The sequence below is a fragment of the Globicephala melas genome, chromosome 13 (genome assembly GCF_963455315.2).
Source record: "Globicephala melas chromosome 13, mGloMel1.2, whole genome shotgun sequence".
In the NCBI taxonomy this organism is placed as follows: Eukaryota; Metazoa; Chordata; class Mammalia; order Artiodactyla; family Delphinidae; genus Globicephala; species Globicephala melas.
Genome location: NC_083326.1, coordinates 51,175,412 through 51,188,026, shown reverse-complemented (window position 1 = coordinate 51,188,026; position 12,615 = coordinate 51,175,412). Strand labels below are relative to the sequence as shown.

The 12,615-nt window shown below is 36.7% G+C and overlaps 1 protein-coding gene across 4 annotated transcripts in view; it reads right to left on the bottom strand.

Annotated features, from left to right (window-relative positions):
• ESCO1 (establishment of sister chromatid cohesion N-acetyltransferase 1) overlaps nucleotides 1–12,615 on the bottom strand; it is a 72,503-nt gene that overhangs the window by 17,185 nt on the left and 42,703 nt on the right. The gene's annotated exons all lie outside the window — the stretch shown is intronic.

Sequence of the window (12,615 nt, the reverse complement as noted above, 5' to 3'; positions counted from 1 at the left end):
TTAACCTTCAAATCCGTTAGCTATATTTATTACTACTAGAGTATTTCAAGATTCATGGTTTCCCATTTTAAATGACTTAACCACTAAAAGCTAGCCAACATGTTTAATTTTCCAGTTTTAAAGAAGGTATTCAGAAAAACGAAAGTCCCATGACACAGTGGGGTTTTTTAATTCATTAAGTGAGTCAGAAATCAAAGAATATACACAAGAATTTGTTTTATTTTAGAAAAATCTGACTCAATTCTACAGATGTTTTATAGACTTTTCATTTTGTAGGTATGCTATGATAGCAGGATCTCCTCCAGTGTACTTTTCTCATTCTCCGCAATATTTGAACTAAACAGAAGCTAGAACTCCTAAAAGCTTCTACTCCTCCAGTAAAACTATTTGTTTTGATAAATCCTGTATCCTGTACCCCACGACCAATTTTCTTTGATCCAGGGATTAAGCTACAGGGATCTGGAGTTTTGGGATGTCTAGACTGCTGAGGCCTACAATGAGACTTACTATAAATATAGACCATAAGCTCCAAAACGACTAAGACTTCGTTTGACACACACTATAGCCCAAGTCATAGCACTGAAAATCAAGTAACCAATAAATATTTTTGAAACGGTGGAGTGTGCCTGAAGGACTAAAGCCTCTATTCATAAAACCAAGAACTTAACCTCTGTCTTAGTTTTGTAACCCATAAAAGAGGAATGAAAACTACTTCACTAAGTTACAGTGAATTAAATAATACTTACTGAACAATTACAAAACTTAGTTATAGCTGACAGAATGTGGAAGGTAAAGAGGGGGAGAATGCAGTCACCAAGGAGTCAAATATCATTTATAAATATTAAAATTAAAGGCAATCAACAAAACTAAACATCAAAATATAGCTAGTAAAAACTGGGAAAAGAAGACTTTACTAAAACACAGTTATATACAGCTTGAGATATATATATATATACATATAAGCTATATATACAATGTTGGAAACACTGAAAAAGGCAAAAGTGCTTAACCAGTGGAGAATGAGACTGGAAACAAGGTAGGGAAAAAGGAGGCTTTTTTTTTTTTTTCATTTTATACCTTACAATTCTGGAAATTTCCATTTCTAGGTACACATACTGCTTTTATAAATTTTCTTTTAAAAGATGAGTTGAAGAATAAAAACTTTGAAGGCCACCCTTTAATTCACCTAAATTAAAATCTTTTCAAGGAAAAAAATGTGAAAGGAAAATTTTCTCTACAATGGAGGTTTGAAGAACAAATGCCCTTAAAAGCACATGTTAAAAGAGAAGTATTTAAATACCCTTTCTTGCAAGTAACACAATAATGGTATATAAGAAAATTTTTTCAATAATGCCTTTTCATAACTAAGGACCACCTGATTCTGAAATACAATTTTTAAAATTACTTTGGAAGGAACTCAATGATTTACAGAGCAACATCTGTTTTCGACAGTTATTTTCCATTTCTCTAACATCCCTGTCATGTGTATATATGTTTTTTTAAATTATAGTTTTCACCACTTCCTGAGAAAAATCTAAGTTCTAAGAAATAGGTTTTTATGAGAGGTGCTTAATATGTTCTGAACAGCAAAACATTTTCATGGGTAAAATGGTAGAATCTTAAAACTACTTGGAGTTTTAATAGCTTCTGATTAAGAAAAACAAAAATCTAAAAGAAAGAGAAGTGATGAAGTCTGGTATTTATTAAAGTCACCCAATTTATAATTCAGGAAAAAAGTCTAGAGCTCAGCTAATTAGATATTTTTAATACATGGCAGTAACTTTCTTAAATGATGTCCACCTAATCAACTTGCTGGACTAACCAATGCTTAGTTTTCCCTGGGTAACAGAAGCTGATGCCTGGGGCACACTGACTGTCAACCAGTAAACAACTACTTTGGAATTCCAAAACTAAGTGACGTGATTACCAAGAGTCATTTGTTTGTTCCTAAACTTGTTTATGCCAATTTATTATTTTAACTATAAAATGCAATCAAATAAACTGACAAAATTATAGTGCAGGGACTTCCCTGGTGGCGCAGTGGTTAAGAATATGCCTGCCAATGAAGGGGACACAGGTTTGAGCCCTGGTCCGGGAAGCTCCCACAAGCCGTGGAGCAACTAAGCCTGTGCGCCACAACTACTGAGCCTGCACTCTAAAGCCCATGCGCCACAACTACTGAAGCACGCGCGCCTACAGCCCATGCTCTGCAACAAGAGAAGCCACCGCAATGAGAAGCCCGTGGACCACAACGAAGAGCAGCCCCCGCTCGCTACAACTAGAAAAAAAACCCGCACGCAGCAATGAAGACCCAAGGCAGCCAAAAATAAATGAATAAATAAACTTATTTATTTTTTTATTAAAAAAAAAAGCACAGGTATTTGGGTCTGCATCTCCTCTTTAAAAAACAAGAGTGCAAAGATAGTTGTTTTAATGAAAGTTAGGCAGGACACTCTGGAAGAAAGCAAATAGGCCAAGTCTCTTTTAAAAATCAGAAATGCAGCAAGAACAATTCTATACCCAGATTCTCAGGTTGCTCTGCAATATTTAAGTTCTTCCTCTATATTTTTAAAAGTACATCATAAAGGATGGCTATGGGTGTGATTTATATGAGGAAAAAAACAAAGCTAAACTAATTAGAGGATCCATACTCAAAGAAACAGCTTCCCCCCCATCAATTACATTTAACATACATTGACAGGCTTCAAATTATAATAAAATGTTTAAACTATGTAATGACCCTATAGAAGACATTGCTCTTTGCCCATCCCAAGCCATTCTCTCCCATTCTTTTTTTGACCATTTTGTTTGGGGCGGTAATATGTGTATTTTCAACAATAAATTCCAAATAGTCCAGTGTTTCTCAACAGGGCTGTTACTGGCACTTTAGGCTAGACATTCTACCTTCTTTGGAAGTGTCACACGCATTGCAAAAAGTTCAGTACCCCTAAACCCTGCCCACCAAATGTCAATATTCTCCACGTGTTTCCAGATGCTACCTAACAGAAGTTATGTAATAAACACCCCATTCCCCTACCTTGAGAACCACTGGCACAATAAATCATATTCTCTTACTTCTTTTTGACAGATTCTTACATTCCCAGCTCTCTTGCAGCTAAAGGGTAGCTAGCTACCAGGCCCAGTTCTGGTGAATGAGACATAGGGAACTTTGCAAGAGCTTCTGGAAAATTGCTGTTCTTCACTGATAAAATGAAAAAACCACTTGAGGGACTCTTTTTGAAAGAATACCCACTCCAACCAACATTCCTCCTTTAAATCTGAACATGGTATCTGGACTACAGGAGTTTACTTTATGGACCATGAAGTTACAGCTATGAAGCTAAAAAGTCAACACACTAAGGAGAGAAGGGCACTGAAGGAGAAATACCCAGTGTTCATGTTGGGGATTTTTAAAAAACATTTTTTTGATTGTTGAACTCTGCTGAATGGAACAACCCCAAGACTATGTACCTCCAGACTTCTTCTTAAGAAAACATGTATCCTTATGATTTAAGCTACTATTAGTTGGGTATTCTGATACCAAGGATCTCCACTTGAATCAACTTTTTTGATTAACTGACCCAATTTTCCCAATTGTGCCAGTTAAGAAAACTTCTGTAATTACATCATCAAATCTATTACTATAGGAATAATATTTCTCTTAAGGCATACTCGGGTCAGACCTAACTAAAAGTCATATGAAGAATTATGAGATTCTTTTCTCTGTCATTCTCAAATACTAAGGAATCCAAAACATCCCTTTATTAGGATTCATCAATTAAGCACTTTTCAACTTGTAGCAATAATCTCCCAGTATATAAGAAATATTTCATTTGATGTCAGTCTCATCTCAAGGTCATCTGGGCTTAGTGAGCAAATCTACTGACTGCTTCAGTTTCACTCATGATTTTAAAAAATTCATGGCCCAAACTCCACTCCATCCCAAGTCCCAAATCCATTACTGAAAAATGTTCTCTAAATGTATACCTTTGGAAGTTCCACTCCCAGTTAAGATAAAGAAGGTCATAAAAAGATCACTGGTTCTGTTGTAATAAGAAAACACCCAATAAACTAAAAAGCATTTTTTTTTTTTTTAAGGCAATGCAGAGCTGTGGACTGATTTCCAGAGATGAACCCGCCCTACCTAGGTGAGCAGAGACCAGCAGCCATTTTTATCCCTAAGACATTGACCAATCAGTGTCTTAGAGGAGCAGGATTGCCACAGGCAGAGGACAAGAAAAGTCTACTACTGGGACAGGGAAAAATCAGTCAAATTCTTAATGGTCATAAGTGAGCTGGCATGGAAGTCTGAAATCTGGAGGAGCGCGAAACACAGAGGTAATTCTCCACCAACTCTCCCATGGGACATCTGCTGAGTGGGGCTAGGAGGTATAGAGAGATTTGTGTGCTGTGGAGTTTAGATCCTCAACCTCTGCTGGAGAGAGGCACCTGATCCCAACCTTAAGACATTAAAAATCCAAATGGATAGAATAACTAAAATTTCAACCCAACTCAACACCTAATGAAATCTAAGAGATCAGTCCCTTAACGTAGTTGCCAGACAGAAAGAAGGGAAAGCTTTGGCTAGGGGGCAGGGGGCAGAGGCAGGGAAGGGAATTATCTGATTATCTACTTCAGTTGCTAGTGTTCTTTTATACACAATGTCCAAGAAAAACTTACAAGGCAAGACAGGAAGATTTAATATTGTCAACAGGTCAGTTCTTCCCAACTTGATCTATAGAGTCAATGCAATCCCAATCAAAATCCCAGCAAGCTATTTTGTGGATATTGACAAACTGATTCTAAAGTTTATATGGAGAGGCAAAAAAGTCAGAATAGCTAACACAATATTGAAAACGAACAGAGTCAGAGAACTAACACTATTGGACATCAAGACTTACTGTAAAGCTACAATCATCAAGCCAGTGTGACACTGGTGAAAGAAGAAACAAAGAGACAATGAAACAGAATAGAAAGCCCAGAAATAGACCCACATATAGTCAGCTGATCTTTGGTAAAAAGCAACAGCAATACAATGGAGAAAAGATGGTCTTTTCAACAAATGGTGCTGGAACTACTACTATATGTTCACGTGCAAAAAAAAAAAAAAAAAAAAAGGATTTAGATACAGACCTTACACCTTCACAAAAATTAACTCAAAATGGACCATAGATGTAAATGTAAAATGCAAAACTATAAAAACTCCTAGGAGATAACAAAGGGAAAAATCCGGATGACCTTAGGTATGGCAATAATTCTTTAGATACAACACCAAAAGCACAATCCATGAAAGAAAGAACTGATAAGATGGACTTCATTAAACTTAAAATTAAAAACTTCTGTTCTGCAAAAGACACTGTCCAGAGGATGAGAAGACAAACCTCAGACTGGGAGATATCAATATTTACAATGACCTAGCTCATAAAGGGCTGTTATCCAAAATATACAAGGAATTCCTAAAACTCGACTATAAGAAATCAAACAATCTGTTAAAAAATGGGCCAGGGACATCCCTGGTGGCGCAGTGGTTAAGAATCCGCCTGCCAATGCAGGGGACACGGGTTTGAGACCCGGTCCGGGAAGATCCCACATGTCGCAGAGCAACCAAGCCCGTGCGCCACCCACATGTCGCAGAGCAACTAAGCCCGTGCGCCACAACTACTGAGCCTGTGCTCTAGAGCCTGCGAGCCACAACTACTGAAGCCTGCATGTCACAACTGCTGAAGCCCGTGTGCCTAGAGCCCGTGCTCCACAGCAAGAGAAGCCACAGCAACGAGAAGCCCGCATACCTCAACTAAGAGTAGCCCCCGCTCACCAAAACTAGAGAAAGCCCGCGTGCAGCAACAAAGACCAATGCAGCCAAAAATAAATAAATTAATTAATTAATTGAAAAAAAAGGGCCAAAGACCTGGACAGATGCCTCACCAAAGAAGATATACAGATGGCAAATAAGCATATGAAAAGATGCTCCCTATTCTGTCACTATGGAAATGCAAATTAAAACAACAGTAAGATCCAATACACAACCATTAGAATGGCTAAAACCCAGAACACTGACAACATCAAATTTTGGCAAGAATGTGGAGCAACAGAAAATCTCATTCATTGCTGGTGGGAATGCAAAATGGTACAGCCACTTTGGAAAACAGTTTGGCAGTTCTTACAAAACTAGACACACTCCTACCACACGACCCAGCATTTGCACTCCTTAGTATTTACAAAAACGAGTTGAAAATGTATGTCCACTCAAAAACCTGCACATGGACATTCATAGCAGCTTTATTCACAATTGCCGAAATGTGGAAAAAACCAAGATATTCTTCAGTAGGTGAACAGGTAAATAAATTATGATACATCAGGATAATAAAATATTATTCATCACTAAAAAGAAATGAGCTATCATGAAAAGATACAGAGTAACTTTCAATGCATAATACTAAGTGAAAGAAGTCAATGTGAAAAGGCTACATACTGTATGATTCCAATTACATACCATTCTGGAAAAGGCCAAACTTTGGAAACAGTTAAAAAGATCAGTGGTTGCCAGGGGCTGGGGCCAGGGTTAGGCAAGGATAAAGCAAGGGAGAACAGAAGAACTATTCTGTATGACATTACTGGATACATGTCATTATGTATCTTTTAAACCCATGAAATGTACAACACCAAGAGTGAACCCTAATATATACTATGTACTTCGGGTGATAATTTGTCAATGTAGGCTCATCAACTGCAACAAATATACCACTCTGGTGTGGAATGTCAAGCATATGTACGGGCAGGAGTATACAGGAACTCTCTCTACCGTAAGATCAATTTCCCTATAATCTTAAACTACTCTATAAAAATAAAGTCTATTAAAAAAAAAGTAAGACCATGGACAGAAATAGGAAATTATGATCCAAGATCAAGAGGGGAAAAGTCAACAGAAACAGGCCCAGTGTGACCCAAATGTCTGAATTAGCAGAAAAGAACTTTAAAATTGCTATTACACGTATGCTAAAGATTTTAAAGGACAAGAGGACAAACTATGTGAAAGAAGAATTTCAGGAGAGAAACTAAAACTCTCAAAATTTAATTCCTGTGATAGAAGGATTAGAAGCATTATTTTTATATATAAAGAAAAATTTATCTTACAGAAAATTAAAATTCAATACAACTGAAGAAAAACCACTGGTACAAAATAATCTATAAAGACCTCTTACATCTTAGCAAAAAAAAAAAAAAAGAGTTAAATTACTTTGACTATTTTTCTAAACAAAGAACAAATGATTTTAGCACCTAAATTCAGTCAGATATGTAATTCAATATGCAAACCTAGTTAATAAACCTCTAACTGCCACAATGAATTCAAATTTGGGCTGCTTTACATATTTTGAAGTATGTTACTATTCTGTCTAACTTACAATATGTTCCATGTCCCCCAAACATATTTATACTATTAATTCCCAATGATTTAACATCAACAAATATCAGAGTTGCCAAAGCCCAGAGAAATCTGGTTTAATCTCATTTTTTAAAATTTTTATTTATTTATTTATTTTTGCGGTACGCGGGCCTCTCACTGCTGTGGCCTCTCCCATTGCGGAGCACAGGCTCCGGACGCGCAGGCTCAGCGGCCATGGCTCACGGGCCCAGCCGCTCAGCGGCATGTGGGATCTTCCTGGACCGGGGCACGAACCCGTGTTCCCTGCATCGGCAGGCAGACTCTCAACCACTGCGCCACCAGGGAAGCCCTTAATCTCATTTTTAAATGAGAAAACTGAGACTCACCACTCTTGTTCTGTGGCTTCAAATCAAAATCTGTTCTTTAATTCAATGCATTTGTTGAGCCCCTACTACGCATTGGCAGGTGCTCTTCAGCATGATAAACAGACTACCAAGGACTCTGCTTCGACACAGCTTCTACTCCAGTGGGGAATACACATAACAAACTTTCAGAGCGTGATAAGTTATACAGACAGAAGAGGGACAAGGGGAGCTATTTTGTACTGGGTGGTCAGGGAGGGTGTCTTTAAGACCAGAATGAAGAGAGCCAGTACGTGAAGATCTGAGAGAAACACTCCAAGCAAAAGTAATATAAGTACAAATACACTAAGAATGGAATGTGGTTGAAGTGGTTTAAGAACAGAAGGAAGATCTGCATGACCGGAGTACAGCAAGTAAGGGGAAGAGTGTAAGGAGATGAGATTAGAGAAGGGAGAGTGTGCGGGGCCTTGATGCCACAGTTAAGTACTCTGAATTTTATTCTATGTGTGATGTGAATTCACTGGAAAATCTTAAAGAAAGGAAGGACATAATATGATTCAAGTTTTTAAAAGACTGCTATGGACAACATGCAGAAAGACTGCAGGGAAACAAAAATGGAAGATGGGAGACCAGTTAGGGAAGCATTACACAAGTGGTCCAGGCAAAAAATGCTGCCAGCTTGGTTCAGAGCAGGAGCAGTAGACATGACAAAAGTGGGAGTATTTGGAATCTATTTTGAAGGTGAAATTCACTAAAGGATTGAGTTAGAAGGACAATAAAAAGAAAACTGAAGGACTGTTCTGAAGTTTTCAGCTTGTGGATATGAGTAAATGGCGGTACCATCTCTGGAATAGAGAAAAGTAGAGGAAAAACAGATTGAAGTTTTTATTTGCCACTAGATATATTTTCCCTCCCCAGAGTTTGTGAACACTTTCTACTAAGCCTGTGCTCTACAGCCCACGGGCCACAACTACTGAGCCCACATGCCACAACTACGGAAGCCAGCGTGCCTAGAGCCCATGCTCCGCAACAAGAGAAGCCACGACAATGAGAAGCCCACGCACAGCAACGAAGAGTAGCCCCCGCTCTCCACAACTAGAGAAAGCCCGCGTGTAGCTACGAAGACCCAATGCAGCCAAAAATAAATAAATAAATAAATTTATTTTTTTAAAATGTAAAATTTTGTTGCATGTAACATTCATTCTAAAGGTATTCGTTCTCCAATATATGGCCTTCACATCCCAAAAGAAAATTACTTTCTGACTGCTCCCATTCTACATTTATACACCACAATATTTTAAGTCTTTAAGATATAATAAGTTAGAAAAACTAAAAATGTGGGTCAGGGAAGAGAGAAAAAGTACTTGGATGCTTGAAATAAGACATTTGGTAATTTTTATGTAACAAATTCCTACCTGTTTCTAAAGAAACTACTTCTTAACTTTCAACCTTTAAGCAGGGAAACTCAATGAAACTCAGACCAAATTCTGAGTCGGCTCTCTGCATTCCTCCTACAAATATACCTGGGCTCCCTATTCCCTAAGAATGCTGGAGTACAGTTAGTTCTAAGAGCCAAGGCTACTTTGCTTCCGATTCCTTTCCCAATCCCAAGACTTAAAAATCCCTATTCCTGCTCCACACCCAGTTTCCTCTTTGTCCTAGTTATCTTCAAAAGGAATATAGAAAAAGTATGCAGAAGTAAATTCACATGTACTCAAGTTTCACATAAAAGAAATTAAAGGTTACTGGATCATGGCTTCCCTGCCTCAGCTTTCTGTAGCAGCACTGTCTAACTGAATTCACTGTGACAATACAAATGTTCTACATCTACACTAACACGTAGCCTCTAGCAACATGTGACTACTGAGCACTGGTTACTGTAACTGAGGAACAGCATTTTTCATTTCTGTGGTTTAGTGCTACCATACTGGATAGTGCAGCTGTACATCTAATCAGGGATCTGTCAAATCCTTCTTCGAAGTTTTTCTTGTCATCAAGAGGTGAAAACAAACCCCTCTTCTGATCACTGCTCTACCAAAGTAATTATCACTTCTAAATTGCAAAGCTAATTTATAATTTAATTTAAATAGTTAATATTGATTTATTGCTTTAATAGTTACTTAAATCTTCTACTGTTAACTTTTCATTTCTTTCAGGCTTTGTTCCTAAATTTGAAGGCAAGGGTATATCAAATACCCTGAGAGTAAGGTCCTCCACAAAGCATTCAGTCAAATGTTAATCAAAGGAGATAAGGGAAAGACAGAGGTAAGAAAGATTAAGTTAGGAGATTTTCTGCAAAGAACCCACACATTATTCCTCTTCTGCATTACTAAAAGCTCAAAATACAGATGAGTTCTGGACAGGTTCCTTGCCTAGCAACATGGCTCAATGCTCTTGGGGGAGTTTTTCCTGCTTTCTCTTCACACCTTTAGGAAAACAGTTATCTTAGTTCATGAAGGGAAACTGAAATGAACCTAGGTCTAAACCAGAATCCAGGCTCCCCCTGAGGCCTTAAGGGGCTCCTTCCTAAATAGTTTCTAGTAAGTCAGATAAAATACATTTCCTCAAATGGTGTCAATGAGGCAGATGGAGTACAATGAAGGAATAGAGAAAGAGAGCACCATCACTCTCTCCCCTACCCCAAACCAAAGAGGATAAGGAAAAGAAAAAATTGTAGTCAACCAAAAGTAGCCTCTGTGGCATCAATTTCTATTGCTACTATGGCTATATAATTTATATGCTATTTTAATCTTTTGAAAAGAAGACTTCAGCCATTTTTACCTGTCATAGATTATTACCGTGTCTAAGGGAAACTTTTTACCCTAAGGAAAAACTACTTATTTTCTAAAGAATGTTTGATTAAAATATAAAAAGTATAACTCATTCTAATTTATTCTAAGTGGAAGAAAACTTGATTTCCAATCGCTGAACACTGCCCATTTGAAATAAATAAAAGCCAGAGCACGAAATGACTTCTTTTCTATATGCTTCTCTCCAAGAATCAAACACAACAGATGAACTGGCATTTAAAAAACTTAGATGTTTCATCAAACACTTAACAGTACTTAATGCAAAAGCACAATATTAGGTGCCCAATAAATGATTCACGTCACAACCCAAAATCCAGGGTTGTGATCACAGCAGAATATCTTTAACATAGGTATGTTTTTATCCTCCCTCCATACACTAGAAAAGAATGCTACAATGTTCTGGAGGAGTTTCTACCTTAAAATCTATGTATACCTACACATTTGAAAACAGCAAAAGATAAGAACATTAACTTTGATGTTAGTGAAGGATGGCCAACTGCTAAACTCGATTCCTTCTCTTGAGCTTATTTCAAAAATAAATAAAATAACCCATAGCTCTGTCCCATCAAGGAGGGTGGGGGTGGGGTGTGGGGCAGGAATCAGTCTTCCCTAAGTTGCTCTACTGCTTTACAGTTTTGCAAGAGCCAGAATTTGTTGAGAAGGTGATGACTCCACCTTGTTCCATAAACTAATTTCCTTTGGTATTGTGGAAGAGCAGAGTACATTAATTCCTGGTTGATTTCTTTACAGATTGTGTCAGAAATTAAGAACTTCCTTTAAAATAAAGAATTAAGTCTTTTAAACCAAATCTTTTTATAATTTGAGGAAACTGGTTGCAAGAATCAGATAATGTAACTTGAGCAGAACACATTTTAACTTCTACCAGATTCACGTATGTAAAATAAACAAATATTTTTTGCCAAAGAAGTATTCTATAATTTAGCTGCCTGATAGAGCTATTTTTCTTTTGAAGTTTTAAGGATATTAATACAGTCAAATTGGAAAAGTACAAATTTCAAGTGACAAATCAATATCTATCTATAGATATTCTATGTCCACACACCTTATATTTTATTTAGTTAAGCAGGAGGAGGGTGTATGTGTGGAAAAGCAGATGAAATAAGGAATATAAAGGATCATCACAGAAGGGAACCAAAAAAAGAAAACCCCACTTATCTTGGGAAGAAGTAACTGGATAAATAAAACCATGAATATAAATCCTTCAACCAAAGGTAAGGATACAAATTTAACTGAAGCCAATAAAGATCTTTAAATAATCCAACATCTGGTGCCTACATGAAATGAATTGGTGATCTCAGTTCAGATATCCTGGAGGTCTTATTAATGTGAGTGTACAGTACTGAAGGTAACATGTATAAAATAAAAATAAATTCCATTTCAGATATGGGTAAACAGCAATTACATTAAATTACTATTTTCACAAGATATCTGAAATGGTTCAAAATTATTTAAAATTTTGCTACTTCCAAAAACAAGTATTAAATAATACCCATTATGCCTCAAATGCACATACATCAAAAAATACATACTAAAACTTATTTACTTTGTGGGATTTTTTTTTAAGTATACTACAAATTCTGAGGTTTTAACCATCAAGAATTTTTCTCTTTAATTTTATTAAGAAAAGCTCTCACGTTAGCAAAGAGAAGGAAATCCCCAGTCTATTTGGTATAATATACAGCACTATCAATCCCTCAAATAAAAAGTGTGCCAAGCTATACTGAATATTAAGCAGGCTTATCAATAGTTAATAATTATTAAAATCAAATGACTTTTTAAATACTCAAGTTGAACAGCATTACTTGTTAGAAGAGGTTCAATAACACTTTAAAAATATAACTTAAATTCAAAAATCCCACAACATACACCAGCCAGAATAAATTTGCTGGGTTTTATGTTTGGCTCTGTTTTAAAATAAGCCTGTATATATACTACAAGGGCTTTGTATATATTACCATTTCCTAAAGACAAAAATTTTCAATGACTTAAATTTGGCAATTCATCTCTAATTATCTGATTCTGCATTTTAAAAGTCATG